A 21,217-nucleotide genomic window follows, 5' to 3' on the forward strand; every position below is an offset into this window, starting at 1 on the left:
CCTAGATCCGGTAATAATACTATTGATATAGATAAAGTAGTCATAAATGTTTCAGGACGTCCACTAACAGACTGTGAACGTTTTGTTTTATCAAAAGGATATGATTTCGCTGTTACGCCGAATAAGGTGCCAATTATGGATTTTTTTCATAACATAGACAGGGGTATTCGATCCTTATCCCAAAAAACAGCCAACAGATTACATTTTGAATGTGCACAAATTCTTTTTCATGCCAAGCCTCCTCGTCCTAATCTTTCTTACTCTGAGTTTAAAGCATTGAAATCACTGAAGAATAACAATAATTTAATAATTACGAAAGCTGATAAAGGGAAGGCTATAGTGATTCAAGATAGGAAGGAATATGAGAGAAAAATGTCTCTTTTACTTCGAGACTATTCAACTTATAGGCCTCTTACATCGGATCCTACCTGGAGTCAACTGAAAAGACTTAATTCTTTTATAGATAATGTATCTACATGGAATGAAGATCAAAAGAAAAAACTTAAAACCTTCTTTGGTCGTCCACCTAGATTGTATGGTCTTCCAAAAGTTCATAAACCAGGCATTCCATTGAGACCAGTTGTAGATTGTATAGGTTACCCATCTTACAAAATCTCAAAATTTTTATCTAATTTACTCTCCTCTTCAACTAGAACTGATACTTATATAAAAAATACTTTGGATTTCAAAAATAAAATTTCAGATCTTCATTTGGACGTTTCTGATATCATGATCAGTTTAGATGTTTCTTTATTTACAAATGTGCCTCTTTAGGAAAGTATTGAATTACTACAACAGGAATTTCCTTCGGACATTGTAAACATATTTCATTTTGTAATAAATTCTGGTTATTTTTCCTTTAAAAATAAGTTGTGTCAACAAATTGAAGGAACAGCAATGGGTAATCCTCTTTCTCCTGCTATCTCCAATTTCTTTATGGAACATTTTGAACAACGTATCTTTGACAATATTTCTCCCAGACCTACGCATTGATTCAGATATGTCGATGACATTTTTGCTGTATGGAATGGCTCTTCTGATGAACTTCAACAATTTCTCACCAAGTTAAATGCATTTCATCCTAGGATCAAGTTTACCCTAGAAGTAGAATCAAATAAGCAGTTAGCCTTTTTAGATCTTCTAATTCTTCGCCAACCAGATGGTAACCTACATTTCTCAGTTTATAGAAAGAAGACTCATACAGGCCATTATATCATTCGGAATCTCATCACCATCCCAGTCAAAAGGCAGGAACTATGAAAACACTGGTTCATCGGGCCCACTCCTTTTGTTCTACAGACGATCTTTTACAGAAAGAACTACAATACATAACTTCTACCTTTCTATCTAATGGTTATAAGAATTGCTTCATTAAAAGAACTTTGAGTAGTTTTAATATGTCTTCCTCTTCAAACACAGAGGAAATAACGCGCATTACTATCCCTTATGTACAAGGCATCGGTGAACGTATAGCAAAAGTTTTAAAACCACTGAATATTTTTGTTGCCTTTCGACCGTTTAGAAAAATCTCCACCTTTCTCACTTCTCCTAAGGACAAGCTTCCACATCTTAATCATCTAGGTGTCTACCAGATTCCGTGCTCTTGTGGATTATCTTATTTCGGACAAACGGGAAGATCTGCCTCTATTTGGCTAGAAGAACACCAATCTTATATTGAATACTTTAAACCTGAAAAGTCTGGACTTTCTGAACATGCCATCTTCACTAGACACAGAGTTCATTGGAGAAAGACAAGAGTTCTTCACAAAAGTCAGTTTCTCATGGAACGCCTTTATAAAGAAACATGTGAAACTCTACTTCATTCTCCTAACTTAAACAGATCCGACGACTTACGTCTATCCCCTTTATGGGAGATGGTAATTTTCAAATCAGCTAATCTTTCCTAACTTTTTATTGTATTAATTTTTTTTTAGGAAAGTTATTGACCTTTTTAGTTATCTTACACCAGCTACTTAGGTGGCGCATTAAGGAATTTCACTGTTGTACACAAGGACAGAACTTGAGGTGGTCCCGCTCACGGAGTAGGAGCTATCCTAGTGGGCAGTCATATTCCTTTCCATCATGTCCAGCTTAATACTACTCTAGAAGCAGTAGCGATTTGTATATCCATGGGATTTCTTATTATAATATGTTCAGTTTATTTACCACCGAGTGCTGAGTTAAATGAAATCAATCTTGATAGCCTTCTCTTGCAACTGCCTGAACCCATACTTAATATCGGTGACTTTAATGGTCACAATACTCTGTGGGGTAGTGCTAACACAAATAGATTAGGTCATATCATGGAATGAATCCTTTGACAATAATCACCTCTCCCTTTTGAATAATAGACTCATTACTTTCTTCTATATGCTTATCCATTCATATTCTGTAATTGATCTTACAATCTCTTCCCCTTCCATTCTTCCTCTGCTCATGTGTGATTTCGAAGATAGCATATATGGAAGCGATCACTTTCCTGTTTTTTGCACAATTTTTCCTCAGGAACAATGTTCCCTTTACACAGATGCCCATATGGAAAATGGACCAGGCTGACTGGAACACTTTTTCCCATCTTTCAAAATTTAATGCTGATACAGTCAGTCAACACCTATCAGTAAAATATGTAACAGACTACATTGACCAGGCAGTGCCAGCCTCCATTCCAAGAACATTATCTCGATTTCCACTCTATCCAAAGCCTTAGTTTCCAGGCAGAATGCCAGGCAGCCAAAAAAAAAAAAAAAAAGAAAAGAAAAAGATCAACACAGAGCATAGGATATATTTCCTAGATATCCCACTACATCAAACTTAACAGCTTTTAAGCATGCTTGGGCCATAGCATGTTATAAGTTTTAAAAGAGGTAAACCGTTAGTAGACATATCGGTACACAATAAATAACGGAAAAAAACTCGCGTAGAAAGATTATTTATTAGTATAATTTTCGCCTGTGTGTCACAAGCATCTTCAGTACATTAAGCTCAAAATTAAACACTGACAATTCCAAAAAGGAATTGTCAACTGTTTTTAGGAAGTATGGATGGCCTATCTCTTCCTCTGGTAAAATATCAATACATCTGATGTGTCAAAGTCAGTTGGCAAGTTTACTTTACTTTCAGTGGATCCTGAGAAATCCATTTTTTCTGTGCAGGTGGGGATGTCTGGTGGTTTACCTTTAAACGATATCTTTGCCATAATTTTTTTTTTGACAAGTGGGTTCTCATTTTTGGAGGTGTCCCTGGAGTGAGATGGCAGGTCATATGATGGATACGCTCAACAGAGAAGCACTCACAATCATAGAGTTCAGGTATAGTGAAATTATCAGATGGTGGAATAGATATACATGTTTGAGATGCTGTTAACATTTTCTTAATTGCCACCTTCTCAGCATAAGAGGATCCCATAACTAGTGTAGCGGTGATGAACTTCCTTTTTGCATCCTCACAGGATAAATTTTGTTCCAGACAGACTTGAATTGCATGGTCCAGGGTTGGGATCCAAGATTTGCTGGTGCATCTGGGTTAGCCCTGGATTCCACTCTTGAGGGCACTCAGAGCTTGCCAGTCAGTGGGCATCCATATGTGGCTCCATGGTCAGTGGGAAGCTCTGGTGCCAAACCAAAAACCCCTTGAGCATGAATTCATCATCAAATGTTTCAGGGGGCCCTAACAAAGTCCCAACCAAGTACCGATACTGTAGATATAGCATTTGGTAACAGAAGTAAGAAAAGATATGTGATACTTATCTTTAGTATAAATTTATTAGTATAAATGTACCAGTCTTTTCGATCATCCATGCAACAGGTGAAAAGCCAATAGGGAAAAATGTCACTGTTCTTTGTTCAAAAGGGTTTAGAAGAACTGGCAGAATTTCCCAAAACTGTTAATTTATGTTTTAGTGATATCCTTATGGAAACAACCTGTCAACAACATTCCGAGAAACTACTGGAGCAACATCAATGGGTGGTATACCAATAACAGAAACACCTCATGAAATACAACACTTGTAGAGGAGTGATATCAGAATGGGGTCTCCTTCATGTTCCCGATGAAGAGATATATTCAAAGCTTAAAGATCAGGGAGTGACAGGTGTGAGGGCATCCTGATATGTAGGGATGGTCATCTAGTTCCAATCAAGAACATCATCCTTACTTTTGATACACCTAAGCCTCCAACATCTGTAAAAGCAGGGTATCTCAACTATCCTGTTAGCACATACAACCCTAATCCACTAAAATGTCTTACATACTATAAATATGGCATGCCCAAACTGCCTGTCATGGCTCTACCACCTGTACCTGATGTGGTAGTGAAGAGCATAATAATGCTCTTTACTATCCTGCTCTGCAAAAAATAAAAATAAATAAATAAATGTGTCAACTGTCAGTGAAGATCATCCAGTTTACTCTCATGCATGTCAGAAAGGAGAAAACATGAAAAAGAAATGCAAAATGAGAGACTTACAACACTAGTGACCCTTGCAGGCAAGCCCACTAGCCGACTGATCCTGACTAATAATAAATTTAGTTTAATCCTTTATCCAAGTGTGAGCAAACAAAGTTTGCGCCTGAAAGTATCTTCAGGACTGGGTTAAGGTGGTACACACCAGGGCAACTCGTTGCAAAGGTGGAGCAAGCTACCAACACTCCTATCCTGGTATCTCCTATAATGCAAAACACATTTCCTTGCAGATATGTCTAATGTTATGTATTAAGGGAAGGGCCACTACCCAGACCGGTTTCGACCTTCATTGAGGTCTCTTCAGTGGGAGCCAGGCCCAAGTCGAGATATCAGGCAGAAGCATTAGCAGGTCATCTCCACCTATAGGAATTGCCAATTGGTGTGCCACCCTTTTTTAATAAATTACTCTGGATTTAGAGAAAGATGTTGAAAGTTTATTTTCCACTTGGTTAGAGTATAATAAATTTAGTTTAATCCTTTATCCAAGTGTGAGCAAACAAAGTTTGCGCCTGAAAGTATCTTCAGGACTGGGTTAAGGTGGTACACACCAGGGCAACTCGTTGCAAAGGTGGAGCAAGATACCAACACTCCTATCCTGGTATCTCCTATAATGCAAAACACATTTCCTTGCGGATATGTCTAATGTTATGCATTAAGGGAAGGGCCACTACCCAGACCGGTTTCGACCTTCATTGAGGTCTCTTCAGTGGGAGCCAGGCCCAAGTCGAGATATCAGGCAGAAGCATTAGCAGGTCATCTCCACCTATAGGAATTGCCAATTGGTGTGCCTGACTAAGACATCCAGGAGTGCCCATCTTCCCAAAGTAGAGGCAAAAGTAATGCAAAACTACCAGGATCCCCCTTTCCAGATGTCTACATGTCGTACCGCATGGCAAACATGATGGTGGAGCATTGGATCCCAGTGATGGGGGTCTGAAAGAAAGGATAGTAAAAAAGACTCAGAAGTACAGCAAAGAATATGGAAAGAAAAGTAATGAAAAAGAGGAAGACTAAAAAGGGCCAGTACCATCACTGGGAGGTTCCTTTCACCAAAAATAGGTGCCCTACAGAGAGGGTCCAGGCAGAAATCAATAAATAATAAGAACAGGAGGAACAGTAAAAACAATATATTTTGCAAAATAATTTGTTACATTGTTATCAGAATGGTCCTTTATTTTAGATACTTTTCTGTGTTTTATTAAATTTTTTAAAAAATGTACATAGAAAATAAATTTTTATTAAATAAAAAATATTCCAATTTGTCCACTTTGCAGCTGCTTACCACATAAAATCTACTTGTCAGAAGTAAGTGGCTGAGCATATCTGTCATAACCTGTTTAACTCAACATGCTGCTACTCCAACAGTCTGCATGTTAAATTAATTGCAACAGTAGCTCTCATTCATGTCATAATCTTAGCAACACACTTTTGCTCTGAAGAAGTAAAACATTTTTAAGTTGAAGCATTAAAATGCCCTCCCCCCTCCTTATGTCTCACTCAACTCTTTCAAATTCTCTTTCTCTCTCTCGTGCCATGCATAGAATAGATACATCCTGCTTTACAAATGTTTATGAAGTGATCTCAGTGAATTTGCTTCAGTGGTGAGTTGTCATCTGAATGAGATCAGTGTGCAATTGATGGATGGAGGAACTGAAGAGAGATGGCTGGAGTGCTATGTGATAAGAGGGTGCCAATCAATCTAAAAGGTAAAATCTACAGGACAGTAGTAAGACCAGCTATGGAAACCATGGCCATGAGGAAAAACATCAGCAGGATGGAGGTAGCAAAAAGGATTATCTGAGAAATGACTATGTAATGGGAACGATGAAAGTTACAAACTTGGGAGCAAAGATACAGGAGGCAAGGGTGAGATGGTTTGGTCATGTAGCAAGGAGGGAGGACAAGTATGTGGGAAGAAAGGTTATGTAGATGGATGTGCAGGGGAGGAGGAGGAAATGCAGTTACAGCTCAAGACAGGAGGATGTGAGGGAGACTACTTAAAAACTGCGACTCTACTTAAGTGGGATAAGCTGCAGAAGAAGAATGACTTCTAATAAATTAAATAGCATGGTTCATTTTTTACACAGCAACTAAAGTTCTACTTCAGAAAATAATATATACATATTTGCATTTAAACAAATGTTGCCATTATGTGGAATTGCTTCACAGGTGCAGCCGCAATTAGTTTATATCCTGCAGTTAGATCAAACTATTGTAATTTGCTTTGTTCTTCATTTATTTTCAGATTAACTTTAAATTATTTACTTACAGTACATATCTCTGCTAGCAAAAATGTTGAGAAGGAGAGAACGTGACAAAGATTACAAAATCTTACATGCAGAAAACGTAACATTAAAAGAAATCCCAAACGAAAGTGATGGAACTTGCATCCAAGTTTTAGTTCTCTTGTACTCATAAATAGTGTTTTTCAAACTCTTCTGATTGTGACCCATTTAACATTCAGACTGAATGTTAAGCCAAGAAATGATACCACAAATGGAGACTGAGTATGTACAATACCAGGCAACTCACACAAAAGGTGAACCAACCCCAAGCCACCATCCAAAAGTCAGTTTAATATCTTGTGACCTACATCAGGTATTAAACTGATAAGAACAGATAGTACACTTATCTTATCCAAAAGGCTGAAAAGCAAAAAAAGTGTAGTATCTGTTCTTATCACTTTAATATCTGATACAGTCCCATCATCACTAAAGATACCAAACTGATTTTTGGAAGGCAGCAAAGTATGCGCAGCTCACATTTTTGCCTAAAGTTTCCCAGCCTGTAGGGTAGGTTCTCTCCATAAGAAACAAACGTAAAACACACACACATATATACATATCTCTATACACACACACACACTAAACAAATAACTCATATTTATGAATTTAGGGACACAAAACACACGTATTGAAAATATTATTTTACTGATTAATAATAAAATAATAACGTGACGTTTCGAACCCTGTATTGAGGTCATCATCAGAAGGATACATGTGTATAAGAACCAAGGAAGCATGTGAAATGCTCAAACACGATCTGAATCTGAATAAAAATGGTGGTCTAACCATCCCAAGAATGTGAAGGACCGATCTGCAACTATGAAAGTTGCAGATCTGTCCTCGAAGAAAAATCTCAATACAAGAAGACTTGGTGAAGTGTTTTTTTTTCTTTTTTTTTTTTTTCCCTGAACATTCAATAGCAACCTGGACTGTACAAATCCAGAAGATAATCGTAATATAACAATATAAACTGTATAATTCCAGAAGAATCCTACTACGTGAGGACTTTAGCAGAGTTTATTGTAGTTTTTATTGGTAATTTTTTTTTATCACTAGAGGGCAGGCTAAGAAAAAAAATTAGTTAACAACGTAGATGTAATTTACCTGTATAGAGTGCAACAGCATGTAGCTTGGTTCTTATACACATGTATCCTTCTGATGATGACCTCATCAGAAGGATACATGTGTATCAAAACATCAAATTATTTTATTATTAATCAGTAAAATAATCTTTTCAACATGTACGTTTTGTGTCCCTAAATTCATAAATATGAGTGCTGATCACCATGTAACCTTAAAAGAAAGACTAAACAAATAAGTTTCAGTAAGCAATATGTGTCCTTACTGCATATGATAAAGAAAAACAAAAATAAACCAAAATTAACATAAAACATGAATTTTATTGATATTTAAATAAAACAAAGAAAAAAAATTTTTTTTTCTCACTTATCAAATTCCTGCCATGTACCTCAAGGAGTGTACAGGATATGATAGTACTACATGAAAAATTTACATCATTACTAACTTCCTATCTACAATTTTTCTCCAAATCAGTCTGTTACTTGTCAAGACTCCAACATTACCAGATATTATATTTCTATTGTCTAAAGGCACTTTGTACCGTATCAATCCATCTACATCTTGGTCTTCCTCTGGGTCGTATTTCAGCCAGCCTGGCAGAGAACACTTGTTTTGCTAATCTTTCCTTGCCCATTCTATTTAAGTGACCATTCCACCTGAGAATGTCAACATCCAGGAATGCATTAGCAGAGCTAATGCATTCCTGGATGCTGACAATATCAAGTTATTTCCTAATATTTTTGTTTTTAATATGATATTGCCATTGATGCCATCTGTTCATGCCTCTAATCTTTCTCAGGACTCTCATATCTGTGGTTTCTAGTCTTTGATCAAGTGTTTTACTTCTGACTCAGCTCTCAGATCAATAAGTTAAAACTCGTTTGAACAATGTCTTGTATACAGCTAATTTAGTGTACATCCTTGTCTCACACCAGATTTAACATTAAACCATCTTCCTGTACTTCCTTCAATTCTAACTGCTGACTTACAACTCAAATAAAGACTAAGTATTGCTTGATATAATGCCCCATTGACACCATATAACTGTAGCATACTGAATAGCTTCTCTCTTGGCACCTTGTCATATGTCTTTTCCAGATCAACAAAACTTAAATACAGATCTTTGTTATATTCCCATGATTTCTCAACTATTTGTCGTAAAGTGAAGACCTGATCCTGACAGCCTCTATTTGGCCTGAATCCAGCATGTTCTTCACCAAGCTTTTCTTCCACAACTCTTCTCAACCGTTTCTCAAGTATACATGCATAAATCTTATCAGGAACACTCAGTAGGGAAATACCGCTGTAATTCTCAAATTCAGTTTTATTTTCCTTTTAATATATGGGTACTATGAGAGCTCTTCTCCAATCATCGGGAATTTGTCCCTCTGCCCACGCTTTCTGAACTATGCAGTGCAGCCACTGTAAGACTTCTATACCACTATACTTCAAGCATTTCTGGTCGAATATTATCTACTCCTGCTGCTGCCTTTCCACATTTCAAGCCTTTGATGGCTTTTTCTACTTCAAGTATGAATATGTATTCCTGGCTGTATGCCTGTTGAGTGTTTTTTTACCACTGTGCTATCACTGCTTGTTTCATTTAGCAATTTTTCGAAGTAATTAATCCATACTTCAAGGAAATCTTTTTCTCCTATTTTCATGTCACCTTGATCATCTCTAACTCCTTTTACAGCACTATTTCCTCCATTTCTAAGCTTCTTCAACAACCTCCAGAATACTTTGTCACCTTCTTGATATTTATTTTCTATGTTCTTGCCAAAGTCCTCCCATGACTTTTGTTTAGCTAGTTTTACACAGTGTTTAGCTTTTTTACATTTGTCTCTGTATTCTCTAAGAGCACAAGCTGATTTATTTGCCAGGAACTTTTGATATGCTTTCTTCTTTTCCTTCACTGCTTCTTTAACTTCCTGTGTCCACCATGGAATTCTGATTTTTTATCCTTGCAGACAACCTCACCACATGACTCTCTGGCTGAATCAATCAGGGTTTTCTTCAAGGCTTGCCACTGAATCGCCAAGGTTTCGTTCCAGTTCTCAAACTGTTTCATAGGAGTGCAAGAGAACCTGATAGTATTAGGAGAAAAAAAGACAGATAGATAGCATGCAAGAGAGAAAAGGCCTCATCTCTTTTATATCATCATCTATGCTAAGGCTATCAGTTTTCCCTTTTCACCAATCTCATATACATGAACGATAACTGATAACCAGATGGTTAGCCTTATCTGAGTTAAATCCCTTGAGTTGGCCTTCTCTGCCTAGGATTGCTCTCCAGTCATACCTGCAATTGACTAAAAGATCACATTGAATTAAGAGGATGGAATTATTTAAAAAAACCTCTCATAGCAAGAATGGACAGAATTTTATCTTCCTCTAGTGAATATTGCATAATGTTCTACACTACATAAATGGTGCAGCCGGCAGAATGTGGTTTTGCTTAAATAAATCTTAAATTAGAGACTAACCACGGCAAGTTGGTTTCGGATTCTAATCAGACAACTGAAAGGCAAAGGTTGAATTTGAATACGCTTGAAATTTCTTAGTGTGATTTACTGTTAACTTAGATGCAAGCATGTGGAACCCAACTAGTAGTTTAATAATGGAAGACAATGAATTTTTTCGATGTATCAACCACCAACAAGTGTTCCTTCAGTTCTGGATGATGTCCAGAACATCAGTTCAGGATGATGTCATTGCATTCTTCAACTACATAGAAAAACTAAGAAAGGCTGGAGGGATGGACTGATTTTCAGCTACTGGTCTTGCTCTGTAGTAAGCTGGTAGAGAAAGCCAAAACCTTCCTGTACTCCTCTCCCATTCTAAAAGAGACCCTTGAGTATTCAAAGTTTAAAACAGTCCTAATTTCTCAGTTCTCTAAATTGGGAAGTTTGGGGCTTAATTTAGGGAAACTCCAGAGGTGCACTCAGAAGGACAGGGAGAGTGTGTCTGATTTTCAGAACAGATTACTAACGGTGGCCAGTACCCTGAGAGTCCACAGTGAAGAGAAACCTCACTTGGACTGGACCGTCTTCCAGCAGTTCAGACAGGAGGTAAGAACGGAATTAAGGGAGACTGCATTTAATAAGAGAATAACCAACTTGAATGACTGTTACAATGCGGTCAAAGAACATGAGCAAATGCTTGGAGATATCCGTCCCGCAACTGCTCCTGGGTTTGTTAATATGGTCGAAGAAGACTGCAGCTCAGTTAAAAGGCTTGAACAAAATAAAGAATGCAAGGACAAGAAGGAAAAATTTAAGGTGAAAAGTGGAAATGAAAGCAATAACAGTCAGGCGATAAATAAATTAACAGAATCTTTTGCTGAGACAGACAGCTTCAGATCTATTGTAAGACAGGAAGTAGAACTTCTCCAGAAGCCCATCATGGAGCATCTAAATTAGGTGATGAGGCAACTAGGAGCATTGTCTATAAAGACCCCAGAGCCTAGTAGTAGCAGGACTGAGGAAACCACACGGTTAATTTGCGAGGAGATTGAGCAACTACAGAGGCCCTTCTCGATCGAATAGACTCAGTAATGCAGAGAGACTAACAGAAATCACCTCTCAGGAAATGACAGTACTCCCATCAAATCACAGAAGAACTAATGATCAAAGCGATGGAAGAGAGTCTCCCAAATGTTATAATTGCAACAAAATTGGGCAAGTTGCTCGCAATTGTTTCAATGGCAGGAGACGCCTTAATAGAAGTCATAATGAAGAGCTTAGGTCTCACACGTACGCTAATAGGACGTGGAGCAAAGGGCAAAGAAGAAGAGAGGCAGTCTTATGAAATGATGGTGAAGGCCAATGTGCATGGAGAACATTGCAATGCCTTACTTGACACTAGAGCCCAAATCTCCATAATTTTTGAAGACTATTTTAAAATATTAGAAACCTATATTAAGGACAAGATTACTTATCTCAAACGATCCGTGAGAATATTTGAGTTTACAGCCTCTGCATCTCACGCATTTAAATCTGTGAATCTTAAAGTGTACCTACCTGAATTCAGAATGTATGTTTGGCATGAGTTTCTGGTCTTGTCAGGATCTTCTCTCCCACACATAAAACTGATTCTAGGTAATGATTTTTTGATAAGGTACAACTTAAAGTGTGATTATGCGAGGAAAAAAGTATATCTCCTAGGAAGAAGGCAAGACATTAAAAAGGGGTTTGAACCAAAATCGCATAAGAAGGGAAGAAACTCACCCAGAATTAGATCTCATAAAGGGAGCCTTGAAAATCAAATTAATGAATCCATAGGTGAGCTAGCAGGTGATAACTTGAGCATGAAGGAGCACATTTTGTCAGAAGAGACAAGCCCTCATGTGAAACATCTGCCCATTGTAGTAGGAACATCACAGGGAAATTCTGTTGGCAATGTTGGGAAAGGATAAGGAGCGGGAAAGGATAAGGAGCAGGAAATCCCTGACAAGGACCCCCCCCCCCAGAATCGAAAGGGGACAAGACAAAAATTTTTTAAAGGGGGAGGAAACCTATGTTAAATTGTTTTTTTAATTGATATTTTTTATTTGAGTTAAATTGATATTTGTGAAAGATTTTTTGGAGGGTTGTAGAGAGGGGATAAGAAGGTTAAGAATATGGTTATGTTCAGTAGTTAGGGCATTGTTGTCTGAACAGATTAATTTTGCTCTGTTATATAGGGTTTTCATAATCCCATATTGTTGGGGGGGGGGGGGCAATTGTTGGTGAATGTATATGGGTCACTTTTCTGTAAACCGAGAAAGCCAGGGCACCATCAGGCTGGCATGTAATCAGAGTGGCTAGAAAATAGAAAAGGTAGACTGTTGTTGTTTTCTTTTTCCCAGGTGAACTGGATTCTGAGATGTTGATTGTTTAAGTGTGTTGTCTCAGAAGTAAATTACATTAGAATTACAAAAGCCAGACAGTGGCTTTTTGTGGGGCTGAGCTGAGTTTAAGGCTTTTTCTTCAAGAGTCTCCATAAAGAAGTTTGCTTGGGGGGGGGGGAGAACCCATGGCTGTACCCTCTATCTGTTTGTAGAATTTATCCCTGCCAAACAAATTAGCCTAAGTTCATGTTGAACTGAAACAGGGCTGAGATATTGGGAGGAAATTTGGTTCAGATGAGATCTAAGGTATCTTTGAGTGGGATATTTGTGAATAAGGAGGAGACATCAAAGCTGACCATTATGTCAGTGTGTTGGAGTAAGACTTTCTATATACTGGCTTTAAAGTTGGCTGAGTTTTTAATGTGTCATGGTGTGTTGCCAGTATAAACTGCGAGTACTTTGGCTAAATGTTTGGCTAATTTGCAAGTGGGGGAATCAATGCCATCCACAATGGAACGTAATGGCAGATTCTGTTAATGGATTTTTGGTAGTCCATATATTTGGGGGGGGGGGGGGTCTAGAGTTGAAAGTTTTAGTTTGCTAATCACTTCCTCAGGCCAAGCAGTAACCTTCTCAAGGAGCCTTTGGAGTGTTCTGATTTGGGGATTGGTGGGATCATATTCAATGAGGAAGTAGGTAGAACGATCTAACAGTAAAGTTGAAAGCTTACCTGTGTAGTCTATTTGGTTGAGAACCACAGTGGCATTTCCTTATCAGCTTTGGTAATTACTATTTTTCTGTTGTTCTTCATTTCTCATAGAGCTTTTTTGTTCTTCCTTGGATAGGTTGGGTTTTGGTGGTTTAGCTTTGGTAAGGACTCTGGCTATACAATCTGATACTGTTAGCAATATGGACAGGCAGGTTGCAGATACCACGTTCTACTTTTATCATTATTTCTTCAGACGGTATTGTTTTCGGAGCTATGGGAAAGTTGTGGTCATGCAAGTGTGCTGAAAGCTTCAGGGTAACAGAAGAAAGGTTATTTACTATGTCGAGCGCTATTTGAGGTTCGGAGGCAGAGTTCTTTCTTAGGCTTTCAAATTTTTTTATATGCCAACATTGTATTTTTACAAATTCTTTCTCTGCTGAAGTGCGAGAGACGTCCAAGAGGATCATCCAAAGGTTGTCGTTCAGATTAGCGGAAAACTCTTCTTCCAACGGATAGATAGCTTCATTTATGTTGACCAAGAGAATGCGGGTAGTGGCTATTTGTTCACATTGTAGGGCGAAGCTAAGTGCGGTTATAAATGAAGAGTCTTTGGTGACGTGAAACGGTGTTTCAATTTTACACAGTTGGAGATCAATTTATTTCCCAGAAGCGTTTTAAGAAGGTCAAATGATTTAGCTATCTTGCAATCTTCAGTTTTAATGTGCCATATTGGCAGGCCTAGAGTGCGATAGAATCTCTGTGGCATAATTTTTGTAGATAAACTTATACGTTGGTTACACGACTTTAAATTTTTCAGGAAATAACAATGTATGCTAAAATATTAATTAAAAAACTTTAATTCAAGTTTTCTTCTTTTTTTTTACAATACAATACAAATAGAATACTTTAATACAATAATGATACAAGTAGAACGTGGTATCTGAAACCTGCCAGCCCATATTGCTCACAATACCAGGCTGGATGTAGCCAGAGTCCTTACTAAAGCTAAACCACCAAAACCCAACCTATCCAAGGAAGAATAACAGAAGAATAGTAATCACCAAATCGGATAAGGGAAATGCCACTGTGGTTCTCAACCAAACGGACTACACAGAAAAGCTTTCAACTTTACTGTTAGATTGTTCTACCCACCACTGTTAAATTGTGATTAATAAAGTTCTTAAAAGAATTTATTCCTTCATAATTTAACAAGCAATGAACCCTATAAAAGAAAATTGCTTGCATCAAAGTGTGTGAATTATATATGTGAACAAAGTTAGGATATTTTAAGCAAAGAGAAAATAATTGTGAATATGTATAAGAAAAGATTGTTATCCAATTATATAAATAGGATACTTGAGCTAGTTGAATTTGGCTGTGAACTTTCCAGGAAAAGAACATTAACGTATAATTGAAATAGTATAAAATTCCTAAAATTTAGATAGACAAAGCATGGTTAAATGACTCGCATTTTGTTAGCGAGAATGGGCTTGATCCAAATCCAAAGCACAGGATTAAAAGAAGTTGCCGCAAGCATATTGTGTACACAAGGCACACGAATAAGCAAAAAAGGAAGAAAACCGCCACCAAAAGACACCATGTTGAGCACTGTATGCTTCGGGGGGGGGGGGGGGGGGTAAAGAAGGTTATGGAAGGTGCAGATAGGGTAAGGTGATAAAAGGGTTAGGACCCCCCCCATGAGGTCTTTTAGTTGAGTTCTTCGGTGTGTGGTGGACTTCACGAGTGGAGGTACGGTTCCAGAATGGGAGGGGAATCACTGCCTCGATTCCCAGCAGAAGAAAGCGGAAAGCGGCACATATAGGAAAGGTTATGTATTGCAAACTCGAGGAGAATAACATTATTCCGGAACGGACAAGGTAGTCTGCGGAAAAGCTCAAAGTCTATGTAGAATGATTCATGTCGAAGCAGTTACTTTACCCCAAGCATCTCCCTAAAAAAAAAAAGAGGCATGACCTACTGGAAACGAGTAGGCCTATACATGATCGAGAAATCCCAGATACTTCCACCAGCAAGAGGAAATCATTTCAAGGACCCAGAGACGAGTAAAGGAAGGAACAAGTGCAGGAACCCACTGTAAAATGGTATTGTGAAATTCTCTTGTTAATTAATGTGAATGAATGATATGTAATTCAAGATCTGAGGACTAAAATAAAGATAGAATAGGACTGTAGCATATTATAAACGGTGAAAGGAAATGAGTGTTAATTTAAGACTGTTAAACTAAGGATGTGTGCCTATAAGGAGCTAATGTATGTTAACTAGATTTTATTAGAGAGGAATTTGAAGAATTTATATGTGATATAGTTTGGAGCAGCACAATTGTCAATCCTATATGAGTTTTGGGTCTTAACGCTCACATTTGCTGATAATATTTGCACAATATTTTGTAGTATTGAATTGAATTTTACCAAATTTCCATGCACTGTATAAATGTTAGTATGTTGAATAAACATTTTGTTTCTTCTAATTTAGTTGACTGTATGTACTATCTGATGCACCGTTTGTTAAATATACGAACTTAGGTAGAAGATTTAAGTAGTGAATTATGGTCACAATTGCAAAGTTGTTAGTCATTGAGGTATATCTGAGTATACTCTTCTTGTTTAAGATTTCCTCTTTAAACTAATTGTCCTAAGTGGCGCAGCATTAACAAATAAATATCTTAATACCTTAAGAGAAGAAGAATCTCAGAAGCTTTGTTGCATTTTGGATTTTGGCTCAACCCCTAGGCAATTCCTTTGTACTTAGACAGTACCACGTGACACCATAGGGCAAACATAACATATAGAGCATAATTAACAAGCATAATTAATGAAAAAGGGACACAACATCACAACACTGAATATGATCCCACCAGCTCCCAAATCAGAACACTCCAAAGGATCCTTAAGAAGATTACTTCTTGGCCTGAAGACTAGCAAACTAAACCTTTCTACTCTAGATCCCCCGGAAAATATATAAACTACCAAAAATCCATAAACAGAATGTGCCATTACATCCCATTGTGGATGGCACTGATACCCCCCCACACACACACACACATATATAAATTAGCCAAAGTGCTCACACATTATACTGGCAACACACCATGACACATTAAAAACTCAGCCCACTTTAAAGCCAATACAGAGAACCTCTCACTCCAACACACTGACATAATAGTCAGTTTCCTCCTTATTCACAAATGTTCCCCTCAAAGATATCTTAGATCTCATCCAAGCCAAATTTCCTCCCAATATCTCAACCCTATTTCAGTTCGCCATGAACTCAGGCTATTTCGTTTGGCAGGGAAAGTTCTACAAACAGATAGAGGGTACAGCATGGTTCCCCCCCCCCCCCCCTGCTCCAGCAAACTTCTTTCAGAAATGTGAAAGAGTAAAAATTGTAGGATTACTACCTAGATATGATAGTGCTGAGTTAAGAAGGAGGGTGTTGATAGCAAACGATTTCACACGCAGTTTATGATGGATGTGAGTTTTTAGACAAGCGGGGGTGTGTTTGATGGCAGAAAAGATTTGTATAAGAATGATGGCCTGCACTTGAATTCATTTGGCATCAGAAAACTGGAGAAATTACTTCTTGCACAGAGTCAGGGAAACTAGATCATCAAGGGAGGAATGGAAAAAAATGTGTATGAAAGTTCAGCTATGGTATGCAAACGTGATAAAGATATGAATGCCTTTGAACACGGTTAGGTATGTGGCGAAGGATTGGAAAACTATGCTTTGGGTTCAGGCCTTTTAAGTATGTCTGGGGGGGGAAAAGAGAAAATTCTAGAACAAGATCAAATAGATTGCATATCTAATTATAAGAATAGGCTAGGTTGTAATTTATTATGTCTATACAAAAATGCCAGGAGCATTAGAAACAAAGGGGCTGAGTTTGTTCCTTTATTGAATATGATGTGGCCTAAGATTGTTGGCATTAGTGAATGGCTATCAGAATCAGATATAGTAAGTGGGATTGAGTGTAACAGATATACTATTTTTAGGAATGACAGAAGAGATTAGGAGGAGTGCTACTAATGATATCAGATGACTAAGTCCATTTAGGGTGGAAACACAGGAAAACAGTGATGTAACAATGTCCCATGTAGTGGCGAGTTTGAGTCTATCTGGTGTGAACTAGAGGTTAACAGAATGAAATGTATGGTGCGATGTTGCTACAGTCCTGGTAGCTCAGCTGTAGGGGACGAAGAAATGCATCGCCAATTTAGCCTTATGGGATACCAAGTGAATAATCATTATGGGTTAGGTTAGGTTTCGATAATTTTCCAAACATTGATTGGGTAGAAGAGAAATCTCATGATAAGAAAGAACAGGAATTATTGAATTGTTGTGAGACAACTTTCTCAAGCACCATGTGAAAGAAGCAACTTGAGGTTATCTGTTGAATTTGCTCATAGCATCAGAAGGGATCTAGAGATCTCTGTCAAGAATATGGCTATGTTACCACCAATTGGTGACAGTGATCATGCTGTTCTTTCTTGGGAAGTATCTACATGTATTGAAACTCCGATTAAAACAAGTTACATGCTGAACTACAAAGCTGGAAATTATGATCAACTTAGGAGAATACTATCTTTGGTCCAACAGCATCAGTTACTGAATGGAAAAAATGTCAATAATGCATGAGAATCTTTGAAAAAGTGCTTGAATGAGACAGTATTTCAATGTATCCCTAGTGTTCGAAGAATAAATAGGTTGAGTGAAATGGATGTCCAGCTTAAGCAAGAAATTCACAAGAAGAAGATGACGTGGAAAGAATACCATGAGAATAAGTGTGAGAGGAGTTATGAAATATATAAAGCTCAGGCCAGAAAGTAATGAGTATTCTGAGGAAAACTAAATTGGAGCATGAAAAGAAATTGGCCATGCAAGCTAAAGGCAATCCAAAAGAATTTTATCGTTATGCCGCAAGCAAAAGAAAGAATGAATGTGGAAGAATAACTTTATTGAATGCAGATGGTACACTAGTGTCGGAAGGATATTGTTCAGTTAATGAGTGCTCACTTTGCTAAGATATATCAACCTGGTGTGTGTAGCATGGTGCACAGTGCTACTGCTATGTTGGATGAAGAGTTAGAGGTTCATGAAAATGAGGTTGAAGAGCTGTTGCATAACCTGGATAAGAATTTGTCAATAGGAACAGATGGAATATCAGCCCGTTTGATAAAGGAATGTTCAGCTGAATTGGCTAGGCCTTTCACACATTTGTATAACTTGAGTCTCAGCTCAGGAATGGAAGAAATGTATGATAGTTCCATTGCATAAGAGTGGTGCAAAAACTGATGTATCTAACTACCAACCTATTAGTATCTCTGGTGTGATAGTGAAGATTTTAGAGAAGTTGGTAAGAACTCGCATACAGAAATGGGTAGAAAAACATGCCATACTCTGCAGGGAACAGTATGGGTTTACTAAAGGAAAGTCATGTTTTAGCAATTTGCTCATATTTTATAACAATGTTATGGCCGAATTGGATAAAGGGAATGGATACACTATGATAATATTGGATGTTTCTAAGGCATTTGATAGGATACCACACGAAAGCTGCTGCATAAACTGGAGAATATGGGATTAAAATATAATCTCTTGACTTGGATCAGGGGATGGTTGACAGACAGATATCAAAAAGTTGTAACCAGTGGTGCACCTCAGGCTTCAGTCCTTGGGCCATTATTGTTCAATCTATACATTAACGACATCAAGCAGGGTCTATCATCAGATGTGCAATTGTTTGCCGATGATGCTAAGATAGGGGCAATCAGGAATGCTACTGATATTCAGCTATTACAAAATGATTTGAATAGACTGGAAATCTGGGCAAACGAAAATGGAAAATGGCTGTCAGATTAATGTTAGTAAGTGTAAAGTTATGCACTTTGGCATGACTAGAGTTCTAGCAGCATATGATATTAGTTGGTTATACTACAAGAAACTGAAGAGGCAAGGGATCCTGATGTATTTATTGCATAAGAATTTAAAGTTCAAAGGTCACATAGCTAAAGTTGCAAATACAACTCAGAGGATAATTGCGATGTTGAAGCGAACCTTGACATGTAAGGATAAAGAAGTTATTTTGCCTCTTTATAAGACTTTGATAAGACCACACCTGGATTATCGTGCGCAGATTTGGTCTCCCGGGTTCCAAGGGGATAAAGAAGCTGTGGAAAGGGTTACAAAGATTATAGTTAAGAAGAAGAGTTACAAAGATTATATCTGGATTATGGGATTTAGATTATGAGGATAGATTGCAAGTATGTGGATTGCAGACTGTGGTTAACAGGAGAAAGAGAGAGAGGTGATATGATAGAGGTCTATAAACTTTTGAATGGGTGTTATAGCATTTCAACTGATAAAATTTTTCATCATATGGAAGGTGGGGGAGAGAACATGAGGGCATCCATAGAAGTTAAGGTTGTTCACAGTCAAGAAAGGAGTAAGAGCTAGGTTTTTCTCACAGGGAGCAGTGAGTGAGTGGAATAATGTCCTTAGGGGTAGAAAGTTTATTTTTCACTTGGTTGGAGTATAATAAATTTAGTTTAATCCTTTCTCCAAATGTGAGCAAACAGAGTTTGCATCTGAAAGTATCTTCAGAATTGGGGTAAGGTGGTACAACACCAGGGCACTCCATGCAAAGGTGGAGCAAGCTACCAAAACTCCTATCTCAGTATCTCCCATGATGCAAAACACATCTCCTTGCGGATATGTCTAATGTTATGCATTAAGGGAAGGGCCACAACACAGACTAGTTTTGACCTTTATTGAGGTCTCTTCAGTCGGAGCCAGGCCAAAGTGGAGATACAAGGCAGAAGCATCAGCAGGTCATCTCTACCTATAGGAGTTGCCAAATGGTGTGCCACCCTTTTTTAATAAATTACTCTGGATTTAGAGAAAGATGTTGAAAATTTATTTTTCACTTGGTTAGAGTATAATAAATTTAGTTTAATCCTTTATCCAAGTGTGAGCAAACAAAGTTTGCGCCTGAAAGTATCTTCAGGACTGGGGTAAGGTGGTACAACACCAGGGCACTCCATGCAAAGGTGGAGCAAGCTACCAACACTCCTATCTCAGTATCTCCCATGATGCAAAACACATCTCCTTGCAGATATGTCTAATGTTATGCATTAAGGGAAGGGCCACTACCCAGACTAGTTTCGACCTTTATTGAGGTCTCTTCAGTGGGAGCCAGGCCCAAGTGGAGACAAGTGGAGATACCAGGCAGAAGCATTAGCATGTCATCTCTACCTATAGGAGTTGCCAAATGGTGTGCCACTCTTTTTTTAATAAATTACTCTGGATTTAGAGAAAGATGTCGAAAGTTTATTTTTCACTTGGTTAGAGTATAATAAATTTAGTTTAATCCTTTATCCAATAAAGGTCGAAACTAGTCTGGGTAGTGGCCCTTCCCTTAATGCATAACATTAGACATATCCACAAGGAGATGTGTTTTGCATTATGGGAGATACTGAAATAGGAGTGTTGGTAGCTTGCTCCACCTTTGCAAGGAGTTTCCCTGGTGTTGTACCACCTTACCCCAGTCCTGAAGATACTTTCAGGCGCAAACTTTGTTTGCTCACACTTGGATAAAGGATTAAACTAAATTTATTATACTCTAACCAAGTGAAAAATAAACTTTCATCCATAGGATCTCCTTGCCTACATCAACCACCTCTTAATGTGTGCCATGGGAAGGCTTGGAGAAACCTGTGCTGTTGTTATATTTAACATTTCTAAGGCATAAGATAAGGTTTTTCATTGAGGGGCTTCCGTTTGTAATTGGATTGCCATTTTTTTTCCTCAGGCTGTTTGCTGCATGTGGTGGTGG

General features: G+C 37.9%; 1 protein-coding gene and 2 pseudogenes across 1 annotated transcript in view; 1 reads left to right on the forward strand and 2 right to left on the reverse strand.

The window, feature by feature from the left end:
* The window catches only part of LOC150104487 (transmembrane protein 120 homolog), a 281,398-nt gene that overhangs the window by 38,273 nt on the left and 221,908 nt on the right, over nt 1-21,217 (reverse strand). The gene's annotated exons all lie outside the window — the stretch shown is intronic.
* On the reverse strand, nt 6,997-7,119 carry LOC150104489 (U2 spliceosomal RNA; annotated as a pseudogene).
* Nucleotides 7,091-7,269, forward strand: LOC150104490 (U2 spliceosomal RNA; annotated as a pseudogene).

This window comes from Typopeltis vanoorti, chromosome 7, assembly GCF_054136105.1.
Source record: "Typopeltis vanoorti isolate ZY-2024b chromosome 7, IOZ_Tvanoo_1.0, whole genome shotgun sequence".
NCBI classification, from domain to species: domain Eukaryota; kingdom Metazoa; phylum Arthropoda; class Arachnida; order Uropygi; family Thelyphonidae; genus Typopeltis; species Typopeltis vanoorti.